The following is a 17,952-nucleotide window of genomic DNA, read 5'->3' as shown; positions in this document are numbered from 1 at the left end:
GGGCTATGTCTAAATGAGGACAGAGATTGCCCTGAATATGTTCCAGAGTGTTCCTGTAACTCTACAACTAACATATGAAATTGAATCTAGTATCTTTTTGCTCTAGAATAGAAAAACTTCTAATTAAAGACTCTTATCCAAGCCCTCCGAGACTCTTGGCATATAGAATCCTACCACTTGCTAGAGAAAGGTTTCCAAAACATCTATTTTAAATCCCCTATGCCTGCAACATGCAAAAGTATTTTTATGCCTTGAGAGCCATCTCCATCTTGGACCTGCAGGGAGAAAGCAACAAAAGAAACTGCCAAGTTCACAGCATATTTAAACTTGCTGTGAAATTCTAAGTAACTTGGAACCTCAATATTGAGTTTAAGGTCTAACCAACAATGCATGATGAAGCCAGTCTTAGTGCTTTAATTCACTTGTTTATTTGATAATTTGCACATGAAATAGAAGCCAATATGTTAGTTTTTCACTACTCCGCAAAAAAAAAAAAAAAATTGGACATAGATTTATTTTAGTTAGTACATGTATCAAGTTATTTCTAACAAAAATCTCCCTCGTTCAAGAATGCCAATAACTTTAACATAGCCAGAAAACATCACTTTCTAAATTTTGTTTTAAAAACAGTTTTAAATATAAATCTACCATTACTTCCTCCAAAGAAAAAGAAAACTTTAAATATTATTTTATTTTAACATATATATATATTTTTTTAAGATTCCACATATGTGAGATCAGACAGTATGTGTCTTTCTCTGTCTGACTTATTTCACTAAGCATAATGCCTTCAAGGTGCATCCATGTTGTTGCACATGGTGGGGTTTCCTCATTTTCTATGGCTGAAAAATATTCCAGTGTGTGTGTGTGTGCGTGTGTGTGTGTGTGTGTGTATCTCACAACTTTTTTATCCATTCATCAGTCAATGGACTCAGGTTATTTCCAAGTCTTGGGTATTGTAAATAATGCTGCTCTGAACAGGGAGAGTGCAGATATCCCAGAAGTGGAATTGCTGGATCTTATGGTATTTATTTCTATTTTTAATTTTTTAAAGAACCTCCATACTGTTTTCTATAGTGGCTGCATCAATTTACAAACCCTCCAACAGTACACAAGGGTTGCCTTTTATCTACATCCATGCCATCATTTATTCTCTTGTCTTTTTGATGACAGCCATTCTAACAAGTGTGAGGTGATATCTCTTTGTGGTTTTAATTTGCATTTCCCTAATGACTAGTGATGTTGAGCATCTTTTTGTGTACCTGTTGGCCATTTGTTTATCTTCTTTGGAGAAATGTCTATTATGGTCTTTTCTCCATTTTTTAATTGGATTATTTGGCTTTTTACTATTGAGTTGTATGAGCTCTATATATTTTGGATATTAACCTTTTATTAGATATATAATTTGCAATTTTTTTTTTCCATTTCATAGTGTCTTTCACTTTGTTGACGGTTTCTTTCACTGTCCAGGAACTTTTTAGTTTGATATAATCCCACTGGTTTATTTTTTATTTTGTTGCTGTGATTTACATGTGATTTTTAAAAAATCATTACCAAGACCCATGTCTAAGTCAATCTATCTGGAGTTACTTTTTGTGAGTGTTATAAGATAGGGGTCAAGTTTCATTCTTCTACATGTGAATATCCAGTTTCTCAGCACCATTTACTAAAGAGACTGTCTTTTCTCTATCGAGTATTCTTGGATCCTTTGTCAAATATGTGTTGATCATCCTATATGCTTGGGTTTATAGGCTCTCGATTCTGTTCCAGTGGTCTATTTGTAACTTCTTTGTCAGGCAATATTCTAAATACTTTACAAATATTAACTTACTTATTCTGATAATATACCAATGAGGTAGATGCTATTAGTAACTGCATTTATCAGGCCTTTGTTTCTGCAGAGATCCATTTACGTCTATTACTAGACATAGAAGCATCAAATGTAAATACTTGTAGATCTCCCAATTTTTAGAAATACTTCTCTCTGCCCACTTAAGTAACAGTAACACTGTCTCCTCTTGATAATCAAGTCAATTATCCCAGCAATTACCAATCAACTGGCATGATGAACACAAAATGACTTGATGGTAACCAAATTTTAGTTTAGTATAACTCTTACTATATACTCTTGGTAGAAATATCTTTCTACTTGACATCAGGATCTCTAGACCAACAGAACCTGAAGTTGCTGTGATGGGAGTCTGAATCAGTCAAGTGCATTACTAGGAGTAATGGTAAATGAGGTCACTCTTACTTCTACCCTTTGATTCCCACCCTTGGGATGCAGGAATTGGGATGTTCACATTGACACACTCAAGAGTCATTGGTTGAGGTCTACTCCTGGAGCTGGGCGGTAATGGTACTACTGATCTGTGTGACACATGATAGAGTTGGCTTCTGAGAAAAACTCTCAGGCATATAAGTGATGATACTGGCAGATGGAAGTGAACTGAGCACACTGAAATGGTAATATCTAGGATGTGGTAGGCACTGGTGGTGTATGTTTCAGTTACACACAAATATCAGAAGTAAATCGAAATGATACATGCACCCTAATGTTCACAGCATCATTATTTACAATAGCCAAGATATGAAAGCAACCTAAGTGTCCATCAACAGAAGAATGGATAAGGAAGTTGTGATATGTGTGTGTGTATACATACAATGGACACAATGGAATACTACTCAGCCATAAAAAATAATGACATTTTGCCATTTGCCACAACATGGGTGGACCTGAAGGGTATTACGTTAAGTAAAATAAGTCAGACTGAGAAATACAAGTACTGTATGATATCACTTATATTTGGAATCTAGAAACTAAAACAAACTAGTGACTATAGCAAAAAAGAAGCAGACTCGCTAATACAGAGAACAAACTAGTGGTTACCAGTGAGGAGAGGGAAGAGGGGAGGGTCAAGATAAGGGTAGAGGATTAAGGGGTACAAACTACTGTGTATGAAATAAGTAATCTACAAGCATGTATTGTACAACACAGGGAATATAGCCAGTATTTTCTAGTAACTATAAATGGAATACAAGCTTTAAAAATTGTGAATCATTATGTTGTACACCTGTAACTTATGTAATATTGTCCATCAACTATATTTCAATAAAATAATGAAAACAAAAAAAGTAAATCAAACCAATTTTTATTTTTGATTTAGCTTTATTTGACTTTTTAATTGCAAATGTATTATCTTTGAAGGCATGGATAAATTAATCTTTATCAAATTTAACAATAAAATTTGTAAATTACTGATTGATTCAGGAACCTCTCATGAATACTTAAGAGGCTGATTAAAAATTAGCTTCAATTAAATAAAATTATTTTTAATGAGCTAGGCACAGCTGGGATTTTGAAACGGTTGCAAACTTAAACTAAAATATTGATAATTTGGTGATTAATGAGACTAGACATGTGTTGTAGGATTTTTATTGAAGAGGGACAATTTTCCTTGAGCATTTTTTTTCTTCTAGCTTAGTTTTTGTTGACCAGGTTTCATTTTGCCTTTATAAAAACATTTCAAATAATATTCAATTCATCTCTGTCAAACTTCTGAAAACTGGGCATGGAGGAGGAGAGCAATTTCCATAAAGGATTCCACACAAAATAATGGCTATGGGAGTAAAAGTATACTTAAGCAGACATTTCTCTCTAGTACACCTCCCTCAAGCCACAAAATCAGAATTTACCAAAGCTAAAGTTTTAGGGCTCTTCTGTACTAATTGCCTTATTAGGAGAATAAGTACTTGACATCAACTTGCCCCTGCGATGCAAGTTACAGTGCTTTCCAGTTAGTGGATGTTGGGACAGAGCCTTGAGGATAGGAACATCTGAGAGGGAGATGGCCTGGCAGATGGGGCAAGCAGGTGTCCTTCCCCTTCTCTCTGCCTAGATTCTTATGAGCCTCTGCTCTTTATCCCCTTTGCCCAGCTGGGCACGTCAGGCTTCCTCACCTCTTCTACCCTCACATATGCTAGAGTCAGGACATTAGTAGGCCAGAGAAAAGGAGACTTTATTTCTATCACCTCATCAGGGAATATTTACTCTGCTACCCCTATGGCAATAAATACCCTTTGTCCCTCCGACATGGATGACTCTCTATTTGACCTATTTATCTATTTGATAGAGTGGAAAGACAACACGGCTTCAGGTTATTTTACTTGGTTTGATAATAACTTGTTCAATGAAATGGAGAAAATAATGTCCCAGGGTCTCAGTTCCAGCCTTGAATAATAAAAGAGTAAACAAGATGATCTTTTTAAGTCTAAACATTTCTCTGATCTCTAAGAAAGGTGTATTAGTGTTAGTGCAAGGAAGATATTGTGAGAGTTTTCACTTGAAACCAGAGATCTGAAGGAGTGAAAGGGGTCTGTGGGTGAAGCCCTCCTATCCTTCACAGCCTCCCTCTCCATAATAGGCCTTAGCGACAATCAGGACAAGTCCCATTACGCACCTTTTCCAAGTTTATGGCAGTCTCCACGAGTTGCTCAAGACTTCCAGGTTATCACCACACAGCTTCTGTATATTGCCTAATAAAATCCCATCTCCTACACCTCCCCAACTCCCCAAACCCTCTCATCTTCAGAGCCCATCACCAATGATATCCTCCTAAAGCCCCACTTCATCTCTAAGCATTTCAGCCACCTTCTACTATACACTCAAGAAATATATATTGAATGAATAAATGAATAAGGGAATGAACAACTTAACTGAACAGAGTCCCAAAATGAAGAGGACCTTTGTCCTGTTGAACATCTCAGAACCAAACAAAAGGCAGCCTGCACAACATCAAAGCCTCACTGAATTGTGGCTCTATTACACATCCTCAGCTTTAAAGATCTCATTATGAGTAAGCATCATAAATGATGCTATGAACATGACATAGGATGATGAAAGGTAGACAGAATTTCCTAGTAATTATTATTCTATGAAGTTAACCAAACATCTTGACTAGATCAAACCCAGCTATGTTCTTTTATTGGTTACATGGTAACCATGATGTTGGAGCATTTGATAGAGCTCAGTTTACCAAAGCCTAACTCTCCACTAAGTTATAAACAACTTGCTTTGGTAAATCAAATGAAAAATTGGCCTGCCTCTAAATGGGTCACTCATTATTAAGAGAAAGCAGGGCAACATAGATATCTTTGAAGCAGTCAGCAGGTAGGTCAAATCTGAGACTAGTATCCAACCCCTTGACAAGTCGAAAGTTGTCATATCAACCAAATGAACTAGGTGAATTACTACATGCCAAGTTGAGCTACAATGTTTCAGAAGCTTTGATCAAGGCTATAGTGGGTTACTCTGAGAGACCCTAGTTCTACTCCCCCAAATGGCTGTTTCTATCTTATATTTTAAGCCAGGATACCCTTGGATCCATTCTAATAAGTTATCGTCAACTCTTTATTGAGAAACCAGATAAAAGGCTATGGTTGGCTAGCACCATGGAGTCTCTGATAGGCCATAGGAGGTACTGGCACTAAGACAACTTTTTAAAAACAGCCATTTCTAAAGTTCTATGCTGTGACAAGCATGTGAGTTACATGGTACATCTATTTCTTAAAATTATATAGCTAATATTTGTGCATTTCAAGTATGAATACAAAGAAATCTATAAAAAAAATTGAGTAGAGTTAGACTGAGGTATTGATGAAACAAGAATGGCAGAAGGTTCTTTACTATGGAGACTGGACAAGGATACATGGGGATTTTTTAGACTCTTCTGATTACTTGGTTTGAAATTTCCTCTGAAAATGATTTTTAAAAGAAATTCCTTTCAGCACCTTGAATATAACACAAGGGTTAGCAAACTACAGCCCACCTGCCAATCTGGCCCACCTTCCTTTTTTATCAATAAAGTTTTATTGGAACACAGACATGCCCATTCATTTATGTATTATCTGTGGTTGCTTTTGAACTACAATGACAAAGTTGAACAGTTGTGACCAAGACCATATGGCCCAGAGGCCTAAAATATTTACTGTCTGGCTCTTTACTGAAAACAGTTTGCCAATCCTGGTCTAATTAATTCCACTTTATATTCTTGCCATCCTTTTCCATTGAACAAAATGTAAGCTTATCCAGCCACTCTGGTGTTATCATTATTTTCTCCTCTTGGCTTCTGTCCCTTCTCCCCAAAATGACTCCCCTGGGCTCAGGTGTGTCCACCATGCTCTCTGGCTCCTCTGCTCCTTGCCTTAACTGGGTCCTCTACACATGATCTCACAAGGCTGAAATCAAGGTATAGCCTAGACTATGTTCTAAACTAGATGCTTGACTTGGGGGAAATGCTCTCAAAATTATTCAGATTATTAGCAGAATTCATTTCCTGGTGGATGTATAAATGAAGTCTCCATTTTCTTGCTGACCTTTGGACGGGGGCCTCTCTCAGCTCCTAGAAGCTGCCTATAGTTCTTGTCATGTGACCTTCTCCATAGGCCCTCTCACAACATGAGAACTTATTTCCTCAAAGTCAGCAAGGAAAAGCCTCTTGCTTCAATCTGCCAAAGTGGAACCTTATTTAAAGTGACCTAATACCAGGGACTTCCCTGGTGGTGCAGTGGTTAAGAATCTGTCTGCCAGTGCAGGGGGACATGGATTCAAGCTCTGTTCCGGGAAGATCCCACATGCCGCAGAACAACTAAGCCCATGTGCCACAACTACTGAGGCTGCGCTCTAGAGCCCTTGAGCCACAGCTACTGAAGTCCGCATGCCTAGAGCCTGTGCTCCTCAACAAGAGAAGCCACCGCAATGAGAAGCCCGCGCACCGCAAAGAAGAGTAGCCCCTGCTCACCTCAACCAGAGAAAGCCCACGCGCAGCAACAAAGACCCAACACAGCCATAAATAAATACATTTATTTTTTTTTAAGTGACCTAATCCCATCACCTTTGCCATATTCTATTGGTTGGAAACTAGTCATAGGTTCTATCCACTCAAGAGGAGAGGATTAAACAAGAAATTATCAAAGATCACTGAGGGCCTGTAAGCCTTAGTTACCATTAAACTTTTGGTCAGCAATGTGGTATGCCTGAAGAAAATGGAGGAACATGTTTAAGATACTCAACAAAAGAAGATGTGATCCAAAGATTTTTAACAAGTGAAACTTACTTTTCAAAATAAAAGGTACAAACAGTTAGCAATATGTAAGAACTAAGAGGATCTTGACTCTATGTGCTTATGCTGCGAAAGCACTTAGAGAAAAATCTTCAGGAAACCAAAATTAGTAGATGGAATGGGGATGATTGTTAAATACATGCCTACTTTAGTCCTAAGACAAATGAGGGTTAAAAGATAGGGAACAGACTTCCAGTCTCTAGTCCAGCATGTAAGGAACTTGAAAGTCATCACTTTATTCTAACAATGAGTAAAAAACTGAACAAACTGAAAAATCAACAATTCTTCTTAGATCCACCAGAGAAATGGTCACAGGGCAAACTGCTACCCCCCAAGACTGCAGTGAAAGACAAGCGATATAGAGAGTCACAACTTACCAGAGCAGAAACCCCCAAACTTCTGTGGGAACCAGTGCCAGGAGTATGAGACCTGAACTGTAATTGACGAATTGCTGGGGGCTCAGTGTGGACAAATCTGACAGATAAAAACTCCACATGGGGCCTGGTTATGGGGGTGTAAGGGAGTGCTGGGATTGCTGACACCACTGTGAGTTTTACCTCGAGGAGCTTGGCTAGGTCCTTAAAGAGAATATCAGGAAAAAAAAACAAAATCCCCTTACGCTTCAGGCACGGGGAGGGGGAAAAGGAACCATTTTGAAATACACCAGAGCATTGTTTTTCTTAAAAATGTCTTCCCTCAGAAGAAACTATTTTATAGCTTACTAAGGCCTAAACTATTGGGACTTTATCAAAGCCTAACCTAACTGAGAAAAGAGAAATACCCACACCAGATGACACTAGCCATCCTGGCCCACCTAAAAAGGGGTGGGGGGGAGGTGGACTGAGAAGAATATGTGAAGTTCATAGTTCAGAATCATAGACTCACAAAAGACGGAGACCTAATCAGGGGAATGCTTCCCCTCTGCCACATATAACCACAACATTACTGGAGGTCTATTTACAGCAGTTCCTTTTACCCAGTATACCATGTACGGCTATCAAGAAAAAATTACAAACATAGTGAAAAGCAAAAAACAAAGTTTGAACGGATCAGAACCAGACTCAGATATGGCAGCAATATTGGAATTATCACTGGGAATTTAAAATAACTATAATTAATATACTAAGGGCTTTAACAAATAGAATGCAAGAAATAATGGGCAATGTAAGCAGAGATGTGGAAAGTCTAAGGAAGAATCAAAAAGAAATGCTAGGGCTTCCCTGGTGGTGCAGTGGTTGAGAGTCCGCCTGCCGATGCAGGGGACACGGGTTTGTGCCCCGGTCCGGGAGGATACCACGTGCCGCGGAGCGGCTGGGCCCGTGAGCCATGGCCGCTGAGCCTGCGCATCCGGAGCCTACTCCGCAATGGGAGAGGCCACAACAGTGAGAGGCCCGCGTACCGAAAAAAAAAAAAAAAAGAAATGCTATATGAGAAATGAAGACTGCCTATAATGGGCTTATTAGTAGACTAAACATGGCTGAGGAAAGAACCTCTGAGTTTGAGGATATCTCAATAGAAACTGCCAAAATAAAAAAATGAAGAGAAAAAAGACAATGAAATGGAACAGAATATGTAAGAGCTGTATATGCATAATTGGAATACCAGGAGGAAAGCAGAGAAAGGAACAGAAGATATGTTTGAAAAAAAAGACAGAATTTTCCCAAAATAAAGTCAACACCAAACCAGGAAGCTCAGAGAACACCAAGCAGGATAAATTCATGGGGAAAAAAATACACCTAGGCATATCGTATTCAAACTGTAGAAATTCAAAGATGAAAAGTCTTGAAAGAAACTAGAGTAAAAAAACACCTTACCTATAGATGAACAAAGAATTACATCTGAATTCATCTCAGAAACCAGTTAAACCAAAAAACGAGTGGAATGAAATATTTAAGGTGCTGAGAGAAAAAACCCCACCAACCTAGAATTCTGTACCCTGAAAAATTATCTCTAAAAAATGAAGGAGAAATAAACACTTTCTCAGAAAAACAAAAATGGAGGGAATTTTTTGCCAGTAGACCTACCTTATAAGAAATGTTAAAAGAAGTTCGTCAGGAAAAATGCACAAAAGGGTCTACATTTAAAAAAAAGAGCATCACAGAAGGAATAAGTGAAGGTAGAATAAAAACTTTTATTTTTTTTATTCTCACTATATCTAACAGATAACATTTCGTTCAAAATAGTAGTGACAATGCCATTATGTATCCACATACATGTTTACGTACACTTATGTATAAGTGAAATGAATGACAGCAATGACACAAGAGATGGATTATTTTGTAATTATAAAATAGTTGAATTACCCATGAAGCAGTATAGTGTTATTTAAAAGTAGACTTGGATTAGTTGTAAAGGTATACTGCAAAAGCTAGGACACCATGAATAAAAGTTATAAAAAGAAGTATAACTGATATGCTAAGCTAGGAGAAAAATAATGGAATCATATACAATGCTCAGTTAAAGCCACAAAAGGCAGAAAAAGAGTGGAAGACAAAACTAGGAACAAAGAACAAGGGCAATAAACAGAAAGCAGTAGTAAATATGGTAGATATTAATCCAACTCTATCAAAAATCACTTAAAATGTCAATGGTCTAAATACACCAATTGAAAGAATGAGATTGTCAGAGTGGATCAAAAAACAAGACCCAACTCTATGTTGTCTATAAGAAACCCACTTCATTTTTTCTCTCTTTTTGACTATATCTCAACTCCACCTCTCATACCTGTCTTGCTGTGGCTCCTTCTCTATATCTTTAGTTGTAGAAAAATCTTTTCTGGTAGGTTCTGGTCTCTTTCATCAATGGCTGGTCTTTAAATAGTTGTAATTTTGGTGTGCCCATGAGAGGAGGTGAGCTCAGGGTCTTTCTACTCTGCCAACTTCAATAAAAATCAAGGAACACACTTCAAATATAAAGACACATATAGATTAAAAGTAAACAGATGAAGAAAGTTATACCATACTAACAACAATCAAAAGAAAGCAGGAGTAGCTATATTAATTGCAGATAATGCAGACTTCAGAGCAAGCAAAGTTATCAGGGAGAGAGAGGGGCATTACTTAATGACAAAAGGCTCAGTGCTCTAAGAAAACATAGTAATCCTTAATGTGTATGTGCTAAACAACAGAACGTCCAAATACATGAAGCGAAAGCTGATAGCACTGCAAGGAGGAATAGATGAATCTATTACTAAAGTTGGAGACTTCAACACCTCTCTTTCTGAAATGCACAGATCCAGCAGACAGAAAATCATTAAGACATAGCTGATTTCAAAAGGTAGAGAATAAAGTATGTTACAAGAATGAAGATACCGTATTTTTTAAAATGTAATTGCTTTTGTGATCACATTGATGGTGATACATTTATTATTTTTAATTTTATTTAATTAAATAATTTTATAAATTAATTTATAAAGTATAATTTATATAAATATATAATTTATAGAATTATAAGTATATCTTATATATAATATATAGAAATAGATAATAATATTAATAAATTATAATTAATAGTTTATTAATAATAAATATGTTTATTAGATTATTAATAAATTATTAATCATTAATTTATTTCTGCTAGGTTGTTATTATATAATATGAATTAAGTGGATGAATAATTATGAAATATTAAAATTCAATCATTCCTGTGTTTTTGAGGGCCAGGATTCTTAATGTTTAAGAAAGAATATTTAAATATAGATGAGTTTAAGTTAAAAGTTTGTAATCCTATATTAGAATTGGAGGTACCAGTATGAATTCTGGAATATTTTGTACTTTAAAAGACTATGCAGACACATACACACATACTCACAATTGGATTATTGTCGTTTTAAATGACAATCGATGAATTATGCCAAGGATCAGCAAACCATTCTATAAAGAGGTAGACAGTAAATACTGTAGGCTTTGCAGGGCACATAGCACAGTTAAAACTACTCAGTTCTGGTTTTGGAGCAAAAGTCACCATAGACAACATATAAACAAAGTATAAACATAAACACAGCTGTGTTCTGATAAAACTATTTACAAAAACAGGAGTTGGATCTGATTTGGCTCAAAAGGTTTGCTGACCTCTGAATTAGGCAATGAGCTAACATCACAAAATGACAGTCAACCAGACAGTATTTGTCTCTTGATGGAAAAGCACCCCACCACCTGTAGTCTGATCAGGCTTTGGAGCCAGCTGCCAATTTACAGGAGACACACAGGACAAAGGTGTGTGTTAAACAGAGTGTGAGAAACTCTACAGGTCAAACTACACAAGTTCTTCAACAAAAATTGTAAGGAAAAGATAAGGGTGGAGGAGGGAACCTGATGAATACATTAAAATTTTGAATACATATGATATTATTTCAAAAGGGCAACGATTAAACAATCAATTAAAGCATTGATGAAAATTTTTTACTAGAAAGGAAAAAGGTTCCTGAGGCCTTGGTGGTACTTTTAAACTTGTATTGGCTTTTTCATCTTAGAGAATGAGATGGCAATTGTCTATTAAAGCCGTTGAGCAAGAAATGTTCTCTTGGCCCTGCACCACCTTCCAGGTGACCAGTCTTCACAGTGGAATTGGCTCTGGCACCAGTGGAAGGTGGCAGGAGTTTGCCTTTGGTGGCCTTGTGATTTCCCTTTGGAAGACTGTCTTTCATTGTCTCCCTCAAACTCATTAAATCCTGTCTTGCTAATTGCTTTCAATAGATGATAAGGTTTTTTGAGGTTTTAGATTTCTAAATAATATTTCTATTAAGTAAGTGTAATGGGTTTTGGAAACTGAAAACCCTATATGACATAAAGAAATGGTGTCATCCAGTAAAAACAAACTCATGATTAGCAAAAGGAGAAAGGTGGGGTGAGGGATAAATTAGGAGGTTGTGATTAACAGATACACATGACTATATATAAAATTGATCAACAATAAGGATCTACTGTATAGCACAGGGAACTATACTCAATATTTTGTAATAACCTATAATGGAAAAGAATCTGAAAAAGAATATATACATATATATTTATAGAGTATATATATATATTTATATATATATATACACACGTATGTGTGTATAACTGAATCAGTTTGCTGTACACCTGAAACTAACACAACATCGTAAATCAACTATACTTCAATTTAAAAAATAGATTTTTAAAAAAAGAATAAAGCTACTGTGAAAAAAAAGGAAATGGTGCCATTCCCACTATGTTGGGAATGTATTATCTAAACAGGGACCCTTTTAAAGGTGAAAGTTTGAGATATCATCTCATGCCATCATCAAAAAATCTAGAAACAATAAATGCTGGAGATGGTGTGGAGAAAAGGGAACACTCTTGCACTGCTGGTGGGAAAGTAAATCGATACAGCCACTATGGAGAACAGTATGGACGTTCCTTAAAAAACTACAAATAGAACTACCATACGACCCTGCAATCTTACTACTGGGCATATACCCTGAGAAAACCATAATTCAAAAAGAGTCATGTACCACAGTGTTCATTGCAGCTCTATTTACAATATCCAGGACATGGAAGCAACCTAAGTGTCCATCAACAGATGAATGGATAAAGAAGATGTGGCAAATATATACAATGGAACATTACTCAGCCATAAAAAGAAATGAAACTGAGTTGTAATGAGGTGGATAGACCTGGAGTCTGTCATACAGAGTGAAGTAAGTCAGAAGGAGAAAAACAAATACCATATGCTAGCACATGTAAATGGAATCTAAGAAAAAAAAATGTCATGAAGAGACTAGTGGTAGGATGGGAATAAAACACAGACCTATTAGAGCATGAACTTGAGGATATGTGGAGGGGGAAGGGTAAGCTGTGACAAAGTGAGAGAGTGGCATGGACATATATACACTACCAAACGTAGGGTGGATAGTTAGTGGGAAGCAGCCACATAGCACAGGGAGATCAGCTGGGTGCTTTGTGACCACCTAGAGGGGTGGGATAGGGAGGGTGGGAGAGAGGGAAACGCAAGAGGGAAGAGATATGGGAACATATGTATATGTATAGCTGATTCACTTTGTTGTAAAGCAGAAATTAACACACCATTGTAAAACAGTTATACTCCAATAAAGATGTTAAAAGGAAGAAAGAAAGAAAGAAAAGAAAGAAAGAAAGAAAGAAAGAAAGAAAGAAAGAAAGAAAGAAAGAAAGAAAGAAAGAAAGAAAGAAAGAAAGAAAGAAAGAAAGAAAGAAAGAAATTTGGGGAAAAAAAGTGAAAGTTAATCACACCAGGATAATAGAGATAAAACGAGATTATCCCAGCAAACTGGGAAGCATGGCTACTCTAGTAATAATGGGAATATTTGGGGGCTAGAAAGGGCTACTTATGGTCTTAATTATGTCATGTAGGTAGCACAGTCTGTACCCCCTCCTTTCGGTTGACTCTGCCTTTATGTCACGTCTGTTTGCACTTGGCTGGTACATAGCATTCCTTCCAACAAACTACAGTACAAGTTTCTGGATAGTGTCTCCAGAGCTTCTAAGCCATCCCGTGTGTAAAAGCATGTTTCTATAAATTATGAGAGGAGTGCAATGAGAGTCAGGACACCCGTCACAACTAGCTAGATCTTGTGCAAGTTGTTTTTCCTCCTGTTTCTGTTTATTCACCTGTAAAATAAAGGTTTAAACCAATGGTTTTCAGAATATATTTTTAGCTTTATTTCTTAATCTGAGTGCCATGTATATGTACATGCAGTCATTCTTCAGTATCCCAGGGACATTGTTGTACACGACACCCCACAGACACCAAAACCTGCAGATGCTCAAGTCCCTTATATAAAACAGCAAACTGTTTGAATATAACCAGTGCACATCCTCCTGCATACTGTAATCATCTCTAGATGACTTATAAAACGTACTACAATGTAAATGCTATGTAAATAGTTGCCAGTGTGCAAACTTTCAAGTTGTCAGTGTGCAAAAATTCAAGTTTTGCTTTGGGGAACTTTCTGGAATTTTTTAAATATTTTTGATCCACACTTGGTCGAATCCATGGATGCAGAACCACGGATATGGAGGACCAGCTGTATACAAATTCATGTACACTCTTTGTGAAGAAAGTAGACTCAAATCAAGATGAGTATGTCAAAAGCAAAGAAGTAAGGAAAACTGATAAGCTCAAAAAATGTTTTCTGGTAAATGGTATCACACAACACATCTAGTCTAGTACACATGCGTCTGTCTACCTTATTCTTAAAATTTATAAAGAAAATGCTGCTGCAATGCCATTCCAGTAACATGAGATCCTTAAAGCTAGAAAGTTCTTACGCTTTTCAATTTAAGTTATTTCTTCTGAAAATAGGATACTGTTGGGAGTTCAAAAAGGAATAAGCAGATTTTGCAACTCAAGAGTTTGAAGCACCTCTTTGGGGTGAGCTAGTCTTCTCAACCATGCAGTCACTTCCCTTCTCTTCTCCATTTTCAGTTGCTAAGGGCTCTGGGGGAACTACAGTACAGAAGTTCTAATCGGCTCTTTTCCTGTGACAACACCCAAAGTTACACAGCAATTGACTTTTTGAGAGGTTATTGGTATGATGCTGAAAGTTCTGAGTTGCAGGATGAGAAAGTGTAAGATTCATTGATTTCAACCCACAGCTAGAATTTACTAAGTTCTGCAAAATACAGCAGGCAGCCCTCTCTGCCTTGGGAGTTGACAGGAGTCTAAATCAGACAGACAAGCGAGATCTGGAAATCTAATAAGACCAAGTGATAAATGCAGAACGAGAAACTGAAAGGAAGCTTAGCGTCCATTACTGACTTCAAAACCAAAATGTAACCCAGAAAAGCCTTCCCTGAAGACTCAGGAAAGCATCTGAAGTTTTCAATAAGAGCTTAGTTTCCAAATAGCATCTTCTTTACCAGAGAAAGAATACATGTACTCGCATCACCTCTGCAGATAGAACCTGACTTTCAAACTGCTCAGGCTCACATCTTTGGATGGCTGCCCTGGCAAGCCTTGAACACCATGGAGATCTCCACAGGACTGTCTCTGTGTGTATTGGTAAGAAAAGGGAAGAAACGAAGAGCAAGAATTGTCTATTGGCCTCTTTCCTACATCCTTCTTCCTCTTGTTTCTTTAAAAACACTTCAATGAAGGTAGAAGAATATTGTAAATAATGTGTTTCTCCCTTACCACTATACACGTACTCCTTTTTGGCCTTATTACATTATATTCTAAATTGGGGTTTGTCTGCCTGTCTCCTTGTAGTAGGTCAAATGCATGGGAGGCCCAAATGGCCTCTCTGAACCCATGTGCCTTGCATGTGACTTTGCAGCTTCTCCCTTAAACAGATGCTATTTACTCCCCATCCATTCCACCCCAACCTTGAATCTGAGCTCTCCTTTTGACTCTCTTTTGCCCAATAGAATATGACAGGAGAGACTCTGTGCCATTTCTGAGGCTACGTCTCCAGAGGTCTCGTTCATTCCCATCATACTTGTCTCCTCACCATCATGTAGTCAAGGCCAGGTTAGCCTGCTGGAGGATGAAAGACCACATGAAAGAAATCCAGGCTGTCTCACCAGTCCTAGCCAAGGCCCTCCTAGACCAGCCAGTCCCCTGTCAAACTGCCAGCTAATGACATAAATCAGTGAGCTCAGCTGAGATCAGTCAAGCCTGGCTCAAACAAGAAAAAAACACCCCTTTGGCCCACAGAGTTATGAATTAAATAAATCTTTATATTGTTGTGTGTTACAAGGTTTTCTGGTGGGTTATAATGTAGCATTATTATGACAATATATAACTGCTACACCTCCCTCCTAAATGTATTCACACAGACTAGATCTCAATACATGACAGATGAGTTAATGAATGAATAATTGAGCAAATGAATGAATAAATGCAAATGACACCCTAAACTGGATGATCTGATGTTTAAATGGATTCGGTCTCATTAAGGACAGAAGAATGGTGAATTATCATCTTATGTCTTCCTAACTGGAAATTCTTCCTCTGCCCCAGCCCCTGTTAGAATGCTTTACACTGATTGAGTATGCAGCCTATTCTGTTGACGCAACTACTGAGCCAGCTGTGTCCACCTCAAGTCTGAGCTGAGGTTCTGTAAGCAGGGGAGCAGCGCAGAGAATGAACGGTGCAAGCCTGGAGTGCGTTGGTGCATTACCGCCCCTGATATGGTGATGGGGTTAGTAGAGGTGGTTCGCTGATGTTTCTGCCAAGAGTGGGAGCAGAGTGGATAAATCAGTGTACTTTGGAATGAGAAAAAGAAAAAAAAGGACTAGTATGTGAGTGCACAAACACACGCACACACTCACACATAAAACAGCACAGATGTTGCCACGCTACACATAAAAAAATTCCATAAAAACATAACTCTGTGATGGATGCAATGGAATCTGCAGCCATGGAGACCAGAAGATACTTGAGGAAACATCCAGTAACAGGGGAGGGCAGATACAGCTGCCTCAGGGGGCAATGTAGAAGCTACAGATTTAGAGAAGAGGTCATTCGTGTGAGCTGGAGGGCTGAGGGAAAGTAGGGAAGGGTGACTTGACCCAAACTGTAGAAGCCCAGCTCGAAGTGGCTGAATCTTGAGGTTACCATTCGAAATCCAGATGAAAACCCATTAAGGAGCAAAGGCTTCGAGGTGAGACCACCATGGCCGATTTTCCAAGGAACTAAGTGGCTACAAAAGAAAACTTCCATAAAAGAGGAGGATGCTGGTATACAAGTACCGAGAGTTGAGGCTTTACCCTGAGGGCAAGGCATGAGGTAAACTTAAAATGACCTTAAGTTAGTCACAAATAGGAAATATCTGGTCCGGTTAAAGTGGTCATACTGTACCGGACTCAACAAGTACTCAATAAAAAGGGACTCATAAAAATATATTTTCCCCCTGAGATCTTGGATTTATAGTGTGTTTTGTGGGTTTCTTAACTCTCTCTAGCTTAGTGCGAACTTCAAACCAATACTTACAAGGGGTCGCACTTCACATACCATAACTTTTCAGGACAGCAGAGGGTAGGGGGAAGGAGGCATTTTATTCCTTTTCATCCCGACCCAAAACAATAACTGATGTAATCGTGCAGGAGACCTGGAGCCACAGCTGCTCTGGGGCTCACATTTCCTTGTGTCACAGACCGGTGATTCAAGCTGCATTTCTCACTCCTGCCTCCCGGCTTGAAACCATCTCCAAGAAGCTCTCTGGTCTTGCCCACATTCCTCTTGATTTTCCCATGGGAAGTGGGTGGCCGGCTGACAAGAAGATTCTTCTTGGTTTTACGCCATTCATGTGTTGGAAACAAAGGCTTCCTCTGATGGCGGGCAAACGTTGCCTTAGGGACCCCTTTCCCAGGAGATCCTGTGCTGCTTGAAGAGTTTGCTTTCATGCCCTTCCATTGTAGCCTCCAAAAGAGCTTCTTCATCAGATTTAAGGTATGGTATGTCACTCAGCGAGCCAAACAAAGACGGAATACAACTCACATTGACGCTGATGCTATTTTGTACTTAATGACTCTTGTATTTATACTACACTTCCTAAATTACTCGCATATAAAACTGAATTCAAAAAAAACATTTTTCTCAACTGCCACTAATACACTCATCTCATTTTGCTCTGTTGCACAATTGAGCATGAGAGATTTAGCCAGTTTTGCTATGTTAAAATTTTTCCTTGACTCCAGCTTTATGGGCTAATTTTTTTTTTTTCCCCAGCTGGGAGCAAACTAAATTTTCAAGTATCCCATAACAGTGTGATTTTTAAAATTCATCCTTCCAGTGTTTTTTTGTCTTTTGGACAGAGAAGCAGACTGCAGACCTGAGAATGGTTTCAGAGATTGCAATACAAAGCTGATCTTTGGATATATACATACTA

The sequence above is a fragment of the Kogia breviceps genome, chromosome 6, assembly GCF_026419965.1.
Source record: "Kogia breviceps isolate mKogBre1 chromosome 6, mKogBre1 haplotype 1, whole genome shotgun sequence".
NCBI lineage: Eukaryota > Metazoa > Chordata > Mammalia > Artiodactyla > Physeteridae > Kogia > Kogia breviceps.
This window is presented reverse-complemented; position numbering follows the sequence as displayed.